The sequence below is a fragment of the Bos indicus genome, chromosome 20, assembly GCF_029378745.1.
Source record: "Bos indicus isolate NIAB-ARS_2022 breed Sahiwal x Tharparkar chromosome 20, NIAB-ARS_B.indTharparkar_mat_pri_1.0, whole genome shotgun sequence".
NCBI classification, from domain to species: Eukaryota; Metazoa; Chordata; class Mammalia; order Artiodactyla; family Bovidae; genus Bos; species Bos indicus.
Genome location: NC_091779.1, coordinates 22,398,342 through 22,408,166, shown reverse-complemented (window position 1 = coordinate 22,408,166; position 9,825 = coordinate 22,398,342).

Genomic DNA, 9,825 nt, shown 5'->3' with positions numbered 1-9,825 from the left:
TCATGTCCATCGAGTCAGTGATGCCATGCAGCCATCTCATCCTCTGTCGTCCCCGTCTCCTCCTGCCTTCAATCTTTCCCAGCATCCAGGTCTTTTCAAATGAGTCAGCTCGTTGCATCAGGTGGCCAAAGTATTGGAGTTTCGGCTTCAGCATCAGTAATTCCAGTGAATATTCAGGACTGATTTCCTTTAGGATTGACTGGTTGGATCTTCCTGCAGTCTAAGGAACTCTCAAGAGTCTTCTCTAACACCACAGTTCAAAAATATCAATTCATCAGCACTCAACTTCCTTTATAATCCAACTCTCACAACCATACATGACTACTAGAAAAACCACAGCTTTGACTAGATGGACCTTTGTTGGCAAAGTAATGTCTCTACTTTTTAATATGTCATCTAGATTGGTCATAGCTTTTCTTCCAAGGAATAAGCGTCTTTTAATTTCATGGCTGCAGTCACCATCTGCAGTGATTTTGGAGCCCCCCAAAATAAAGTCTGTCCTGTTTCCATTGTTTCCCCATCTATTTGCCATGATGGGACCAGATACCATGATCTTTAATTTTTGAATGTTGAGTTTTAAGCCAACTTTCTCACTCTCTTCTTTCACCTTCATCAAGAAGCTCTTTAGTTACTCTTCACTTTCTGCCATAAGAGTGGTGTCATCTGTGTATCTGAGGTTATTGATATTTCCCCTGGCAATCTTGATTCCAGCTTGTGCTTCATCCAGCTCAGCATTTCACATGATGTACTCTGCATATAAGTTGAATAAGCAGGGTGACAATATATATTCTTGACGTACTCCTTTCCCAGTTTGGAACCAGTCTATTGTTCCATGTCCAGTTCTAACTGTTGTTTCTTCATCTGCATACAGATTTCTCAGGAGGCAGGCCAGGTGGTCTGGTACTCCCATCTCTTGATAATTTTCCATAGTTTGTTGTGATCCATACAGTCAAAGGCTTTGGCATAGTCAGTAAAGCAGAAGTAGATGTTTTTCTGGAACTCTCTTGTTTTTCTATGAACCAACAGATGTTGGCGATTTGATCTCTCATCCCTCTGCCTTTTCTAAATCCACCATGAACATGTGGAAGTTCATGCTTCATGTACTGTTGTTGAAGCCTGGTTAGAAGAATTTTGATCATTACTTTGCTAGCATGTGAGATGAATGCAATTGTGCAGCAATTTGAACATTTTGGCATTGCCTTTCTTTGTGATTGGAATAAAAACTGACCTTTTCCAGTCCAGTGGCCATTGCTGAGTTTTCCAAATTTGCTGGCATATTGAGTGCAGCACTTTCACACATCTTTTAGGATTTGAAATAGTTCAACTGGAATTCCATCACCTCCACTAACTTCGTTCATAGTGATGCTTCATAAGACCCACTTGACTTCACATTCCAGGATGTCTGGCTCTAGGTGAGTAATCAACCATCATGGTTATCTGGGTCATGAAGATCTTTTTTGTACAGTTCTTCTGTGTATTCTTGCCACCTCATCTTAATATCTTCTGCTTTTTTTAGGTCCATACCATTTCTGTTCTTTATTGAGCCCATCTTTGCATGAAATATCCCTTGGTATCTCTAATTTTCTTGAAGAGATCTCTAGTCTTTCCCATTCTGTTGTTCTCCTCTATTTCTTTGCATTGATTGCTGAGGAAGGCTTTCTTATCTCTCCTTGATATTCTTTGGAACTCTGCATTCAGACGAGTATATTTTTCCTTTTCTCCTTTGCCTTTAGCTTCTCTTCTTTTCTCAGCTGTTTGTAAGGCCTCCTCAGACAACCATTTTGTCTTTTTGCATTGATTTTTCTTGGGGATGGTCTTGATCACTGCCTCCTGTACAATGTCACAAACCTCCATCCATATTTCTTCAGGCACTCTATCTATCAGATCTAATCCCTTGAATCTATTTCTCACTTCCACTGTATAATCATAAGGGATTTGATTTAGATCATATCTGAATGGTCTAGTGGTTTTCCCTACTTTTCTTCAATTTAAGCCTCAATTTGGCAATAAGGTGTTCATGATCTGAGCCACAGTCAGCTCCTGGTCTTGTTTTTGCTGACTGTATAGAGCTTCTCCATCTTTGGTTGCAAAGAATATAACCAATCTGATTTCATTATTGACCATCTGGTGATGTCCATGTGTAAAGTCTTCTCTTGTGTTGTTGGAAGTGTGTGTTTGCTATGAATAGTTCATTCTCTTGGCAAAACTGTTAGTCTTTGCCCTGCTTCATTTTGTACTCCAAGGCCAAACTTTCCCGTTACTCCAGGTATCTCTTGACTTCCTACCTTTGTATTCCAGTCCCCTATGATGAAAAGGACATCTTTTTTTGGTGTTAGTTCTAGAAGGTCTTGTAGGTCTTCAAAGAAGCGTTCAACTTCAGCTTCTTCAGCATTACTGGTTGGGGCATGGACTTGGATTACTGGGATACTGAATGGTTTGCCTTGGAAATGAACAGAGATCATTCTGTCATTTTTGAGATTGCACCGAAGTACTGCATTTCAGGCTCTTTTGTTGACTATGAGGGCTACTCCATTTCTTCTAAGGGATTCATGCCCACAGTAGTAGATATAGTGGTCATCTGAATTAAATTTGCCCATTCCTGTCCATTTTAGTTCACTGATTCCTAAAATGTCGATGTTCAGTCTTGACATCTCCTTTTTGACCACTTTCAATTTCCCTTAATTCATGGACCTAACATTCCAGGTTCTTATGCAATATTCTTTACAGTATCGGACTTTACTTCCATCACCAGTCGTATCCACAACTGGGCATTGTTTTTGCTTTGGCTCCATCTCTTCATTCTTTCTGGAGCTATTTATCCACTCTTCTCCAGTAGCATATTGGGCACCTACCGACCTGGGGAGTTCATCTTTCAGTGTCATATCTTTTTGCCTTATCATACTGTTGATGGGGCTCTCAAGCATGAATATTGAAGTGGTTTGCCAAGGGTACCATATAACAGTGTAATAATCACACTGCTGCTAAGTTGTTTCAGTCGTGTCCAACTCTGTGCGACCCCATAGATGGCGGCCCACCAGGCTCCCCCGTCCCTGGGATTCTCCAGGCAAGAACACTGGAGTGGGTTGCCATTTCCTTCTCCAAATAATCACACTGGGAGAACATTAATTCAGAGTACTTTAGTGGGACCACTGACTTTTTTCTCACTTTTCACCCCAACTACCCAGCGGCAGCAGTAAGGATTCCAGAGAGCAATCTCAGAACATTCAAAGAAGCAAAGTCCTGGGAAAAAAAAAAAAAAAAAAAGGCCCACGGGCTCCAGGGAAGTGTGTCTGCTCCTCAGAGCCTTCTCAGTGAGGTTCACCTTCCAGACCCTCTGCTCTGAGCACCTCAGGGTGATCTACCTGCTTCAACTTTCTGCCATTACCATCTGTGGACATTCCTCAAGCTTGACTCCCTACACTTGCCCTCTTTCCAAAAATTTTAAGCCTTACTTTTCCTCTAAAAAATTTAAAATCTTTTTTGAAGTTAGCCTAGGAGTTGGTGCTTCCAAGAATACTAAGAAAAAGTGAAAGCTTCCCTGCCAAGTCCAACCACAATTTTAGCATTCTATAGAAAGACAAGGAGGGCAGCGGCGGTGAGGATACAAAGTGGGATTAGAGAATACAGAGATCTAGAGGAAAACATGCATCTACATTTCAGAGGAACACTCCATTCCAGTGACCCTCCTGAATATCAGGGCCGCTGGAGAGCAAGAAGGAAGAGTGAAAGGGTGAAGTAGAGACTAGGCTTCTTCCATGAGGGACCTCAGGAATATTAAAGGAGAAATCTATTGGAGAATCAGCTTCCTGTCTTATTTTCCTCCATTTTGCTATTATAATATCACCACTTAAGTGGATAGTAAACAGGGAAATCAACGTTTCCTAAATTCCTACCACTGTCCAGGCACTGGGGCTTTTACAAATGAGGAAACTGAGCCTCAAGGAGGTTAAGTTAGAAACAAAGAGAAGCAGGAAGAGGATGAAGCTCTTAGCAGGAGTGACGCCAAGAAGAGCAAGTTGGAGGACAGAAGGAAGCCCCGGAGAGTGTCAGCTGGGAAGGGGAAATGGCTCTCTGTTCCTGTCTGCCATTCCCTATCCCTGCTTACAATGGGGCTACCATTCCAAAGACCATTCCTACACATGGAATGAAATTAAGGTATGCATCTGTTGATGGGGCTGTATTCTGATTTGGCATCATGTTTACGGCACCATGATATGTTTCGGTTCCTATCAAAAGAAGCTCAGAAAAAATTACTTACAGTTAAATGTTTCCATCCGAGCATTGGTTCCTCCCTCCCTGGTCATCCTGCACTGTCAAACTGAATTTTGTTCCAAGATCCCACTTGAGTCTACAGTCTTTAATTCTGCAAACAAGTTGTGATTTAAACATGAATTCAACTATTTTCAAAATGGATCATGTATGTCTTACTTTCAGTTGTTCTTATGTGAACAGGACTTTTTATTCAACCTGGGACATAACCAAACTCTAAATAGCTAGGTATATCAGTTTAACATTTTAAGCTAATTTGTTTTAAAGCCTTCTAAAAAATCGAAGTTGTAGGGTCTCTCCCTTAGGAGAGTCTTTCCTAATCTCTAGGAAAGTTATCTTTCCTATGATAATTTAGAGCTTTCTCATCTTATTTTGGGGCTTCCCAAGTGGCATTAGTAGTAAAGAACCCACTCACCAATGCAGGAGAGCTAAGAGACAGTTCAATCCCTGGATCGGGAAGATCCCCTGGAGAAGATCATGGCAACCCAGTCCAGTATTCTTGTCTGGAGAATCCCATGAACAAAGGAGCCTGGAGGGCTACAGTCCATTGGGTCACAAAGAGTCAGACACAACTGAAGCGACTTAGCCTAGCATAGCATCTTATTTTAATAAATCACTTAGCATTATTCTCACTAATAGGTAATATTAACAACAACAACAAAACCCATTCCTAAGGGAAGGAGATGGACTAGAAAGATCAGACAGGAATTTATATCTTAATAAATATTCTCTGATACTTAGCAAAGTTCATATTTCTTTTCAGTTTAGAACTCAACATTACAAATGTTGTAGAAACAAAAACATGAGCATTCCAGGGAAAGTCTTATTTTTGAAAAGCAGGAAAACACTTGACAACCATGCAGAAAAGAAAAAACCATGCAAACCTTTCAACAGTGAATGAGGAGTGTGAAGTTCCTACCAGCACCAACATCAACAAAAACAGACATTTCAGAAGAGTCTTTGGACTGCCTAGTATATAGAAAAAAATTCCTTGGGTTTCTTCCTGTCCCCACTGTCCCCTAAGCATGGCAAATAAGCAACAGCTTTATTAGCACTACCCTCAGTGAGGGTGCTTCTTCGCACCCTAAGCACACTGGACAACTTTATTGCTGAAGACAAGCAGGGTCTAGCTCCTCAGGCTATAGCCATGCCAAATCCCGGAGGCAAAACAAGATTGCCTTCCTTCTTATGGTGGGATGTAAGATGTCTCTAAGGCTTACAGTTCAGCTTTTACAGCACTTCCCTTGGCCTTCAGAATTACTCTATATTCACAAGGTACAGTTCCTTCATTCCCACAGGCAAATTTATTTGCTAAAACTGGAACAAAAAGTCAAAGTATAACGAGTTCAAAGACTTCAGGTCCAAAGATTTCTGAAAGACTTTGGATTCGATTTCTATTTTGTGCCTTGGGGTTATTATCTATGTGGATTAGGTTATTGTGGATAAGGAGAACTTGTTCTTTCTTTTTTAAAAATTATCCTTAAAATTAGATGAGTGTAAAATTGTAACAAGTCAATGCATTTATAGCATATTGGTATGACCTATTATGCTATACCATGCATCATTGCTTTACTTTCCCCATTCAGTCACTAATAATTATGTTTTAAAATAATAAGCCTTACTTTCATCGTATTTACAAAGCACAAGTTTTCAATAACTGTAATTTTTCTTTTTAAAGAGTTACATGATATCTTTCAAATGAGCCTGCATTTTAAAGTATCCAGTTCCATTATTATGATTTCCCTTTATTTTAAGTGTACTTATTTTATAGTATCCTAATTTTCATATTGCCTTAATAAGTTCCCGGGATATACATTTTCCTAATTTTTATTCTGTTTCATCTTGTGATATGTGGTGTGTGTGTATGTGAGTGAATGGATTCTGTATGCTGTGGATTGTAGAAATATGCTTATTTATATTTTTTTCTCTAAAGGAAGCCCTAGGGGTTTCATTAGTCTACAGTAAGTTCCTATATCGATTTTTCAGCTTGGTGGTCCCCAAGAAGCAGGTAGGGTAAATTTGAATTTCTAGAATGAGATGGTTAGACAGCACACCAACTCAATGAACAGGAGTTTGAGCACACTCTGGGAGACAGTGGAGGACATAGGAGCCTGGCGTGCTACAGTCCACGGGGTTGCAAGAGTTGGCTACGACTTAGCAACTAAACAACAACGACAAAAACATAGAATTTCAATTTGTCACGAGAAGTATTTTTTCCACCAGGACCCTGGGTACTCCTGAGCTTCCTTGGAGCTTCCCTGGGCCTGTGGGGAATTTTTAAAGTTTACCTTTTACTAAAAGGGAAGGCATCCATAGCCCTGGCTTCAGGCTAGGATCTTAGCAGCCTGGAGTAGCCCAAGGACAGGTCTTTAGACATTGAAACCCTACCATCTCCCTAGGCATTTGGGGCATATATCAAAGTCTAATTCTCTTCTGGGCCATGATGACAGCTCCTCAGGAGCTTATCATCTTAGTTTTGAATTCCCTCTTTTTTTTTTTTTTTCTGATACCTGGAGATTTCCCCTTCTTCCTTCCAAGTAAAGCTTTTTATTTTTAACATTTTATGTTAAAATTTCTATTTTATTAAAAAAATTTTTATTTTATATTGAAGTACAGTTGATTAACAATGTTGTGTTTCTTTCATGCGTACAGCAAAGTGATTCAGTTATACGTATACTTGTATGGATTCTTTTTCAAATTCTTTTCCCATTTAGGTCATTACAGAATACTGAGCAGAGTTCCCTGTGCTGTACAGTAGATACTTGCTGTTATCTATTTGAAATGTAACAGTGTATACATATCAATCCCAAACTCCCAATCTATTCCCCCCCTGCCACCCTTCTTCCCCAGTAACCATAAATTCTAAGTCTGTGAGTCTGTTTCTGTTTTGTAAATAAGTTCATCTGTATCATTTTTTTGGATTCTGCATGTAAACAATATCGTATATTTTGCTTTCTCTATCTGACTTACTTTACATAGTATGATAATCTCCATCCCTGTTGCTGAAAATGACATTATTTCATTAAAAAAATTCATTATTGTTATGTGTTTTTTGTGTGTACAGAGCTTCTGCAATAGCCTGTCATGTTGCTGGAACCAACAATCTAAAAAACCTTTATGTAATTTTCTCATTAACTCATCAGGACAGGGCAGTAAACATATTTCCCCGATTTTAGAGGAGAGTAGAAATTCAGATGTATTAAGCCATAGAGTCAATTCATGATGAAATAAGACTGGTGACAACTAGGCCAGTGTTCTTTCCATTCTGGAATTGTGGCTCAGATCCAGTCTACCAGAGATTCCTAATCAAAAGGTACCTTTTGGCACTAGAAACTGTCTTCAGGCTCAATAAACAATGCCTTAACACATATATCCTATTGTGTTTCAATTATATCTAAATTTTTTAAGTAATAAAATGTAACTTCATTTAAAAGTAAAACTCCAAGTAAATCTATTTGGTGCCTAATTCAGAGATATTGGCCACATAATCCCAAGGAGATTACATATACGTATATACACATACACATACATACACACACACACACAGAGATATATAACACAGGATGATTGTGCAATAGTTCTCATAGTAGCAAAATGTGAGAGAAAACATAATGACCAATAATAGGGCAATGAATAATGTCCGACTCTTTGCGACCCCATGGACTGTAGCCTATCAGGCTCCTCCATCCATGGGATTTTCCAGGCAAGTGTGCTGGAGTGGATTGCCATTTCCTTCTCCAGGGGATTGTCCTGACCCAGGAAATGAACCCGGGTCTCCCGCACTGCAGGCAGACGCTTTACTGTCTGAGCCACCAGGGAAGCCCAACTATGATATTACTTAGGGGTTAAAAAAAGTGTGGTTCTGCGTAAACTGACATGAAACAACTTTCAAGACAGTGTTGAGTTGCAGCATAATACAGAATGATGTAGTTTGTTAAAAATGCATATACCACACATAAAAAGCAGTACCAAGTCTTTTTATAGATGCACATCTGTATATGAGAGCAGAGAAAAGTTAAGGGTGGATACAAGCTACGCTACTAATAGCAGTTCCCTCTAGGGAGGGGTCTGGAAATGGAGCTCAGGTCAGGAGATGGAAAGCAGGCTCCATCTTTAGAGGCTGTATAACTGAAATTCATAACCCGTTGTATTTAAGTGCTTTCAAAAAGAGGCCATGTAACTGAACCCACAATAGCTTTTTTTTTTTTTTACATTGTGTTATTTCTCAGTCAACAGACACTAAAAAGACATATGTTAATCCATGAAAATTGTTGAAGCACTGTGGGCCTCCTAATCACATTACTGGTGACCTCTGTCCCTAGCCACACGCCTCTTTGTGTAATTAATGGTTATGCTAATAAGGCTAGAAAAGCAATCTGGAATTATTGTGAAACTATAAATCCTGGGTACACAAAGTCCATGACTAAGGCTAGTAGATCACACTGAAGTGTACATTAAGAAGGAAAGTGTCATGGAAAACAGAAGTAGTTTCTTCAAAAGATTAAAAATAAAGTCACCTGATCCAGAAAACTCACTCCTGGGCATATATCTGGATAAAACTCTAGTTCAACAGGATACATGCACCCCTATGTTCATACCAGCACTATTCACAATAAATAGCCTAGACATGGAAGCAACCTAAGAGTCTACTGACAGATAAATGGATAAAAAAAATATGATACACATGTACAATAGAATCTTATTCAGCTACTAAAAAAAAGAATGAAATAATGCCATTAATGGATAAAAAAATATGATATACATGTACAATAGAATCTTATTCAGCTACTAAAAAAAAGAATGAAATAATGCCATTAATGGATAAAAAAATATGATATACATGTACAATAGAATCTTATTCAGCTACTAAAAAAAAGAATGAAATAATGCCATTTGCAGCAGCAATCTGGATGGACCTAGAGATTATCGTATTAAGTGAAGTAGGTCAGGAAGAGCAAATATCATATGATATCACTTTCATATAAAATCTAAAATATGACACATATGAACTTATCTATAAAACAGAAACAGACTCTTAGACATTGAGAACAGACTTGTGGTTGTCAGCAGTGGGATGGGAGGCAGAGGGATGGATTGGGAGTTTGGCATTAGCAGATACAAACTACTATATATAGAATGAATAAACAACAAGGTCCTACCATATAGCACAGGGAACTATATTCAATATCCTGTAATAAACCATAAAGGAAAAGAATAAAAAAAAAGAATGTGTGTGTGTCTGTGTATGTGTATAACTGAGTCAGTTTGCTGTAGAGCAAAAATTAACACATCAGTAAATCAACTACACTTCAATAAAATAAATTTAAAAGGAAAACAGGAAGTATCATATGAACCTGCTGCTGCTACAGAAGTTAAAACATCACAGGCTCTCACTGTGCAAGCCTGCCTTTACTCCTACATCAAACTATAAAATTGACCAGATACAAAGATCAAGCAACCAAAAAAATTCATGTCTGTCTTGTGTCTTTGCTGTATATTGTTTTCTGTCTTGGGGATCCTCGCTAATTGCTACGGGAGAGGCACACTAGGTGTTTC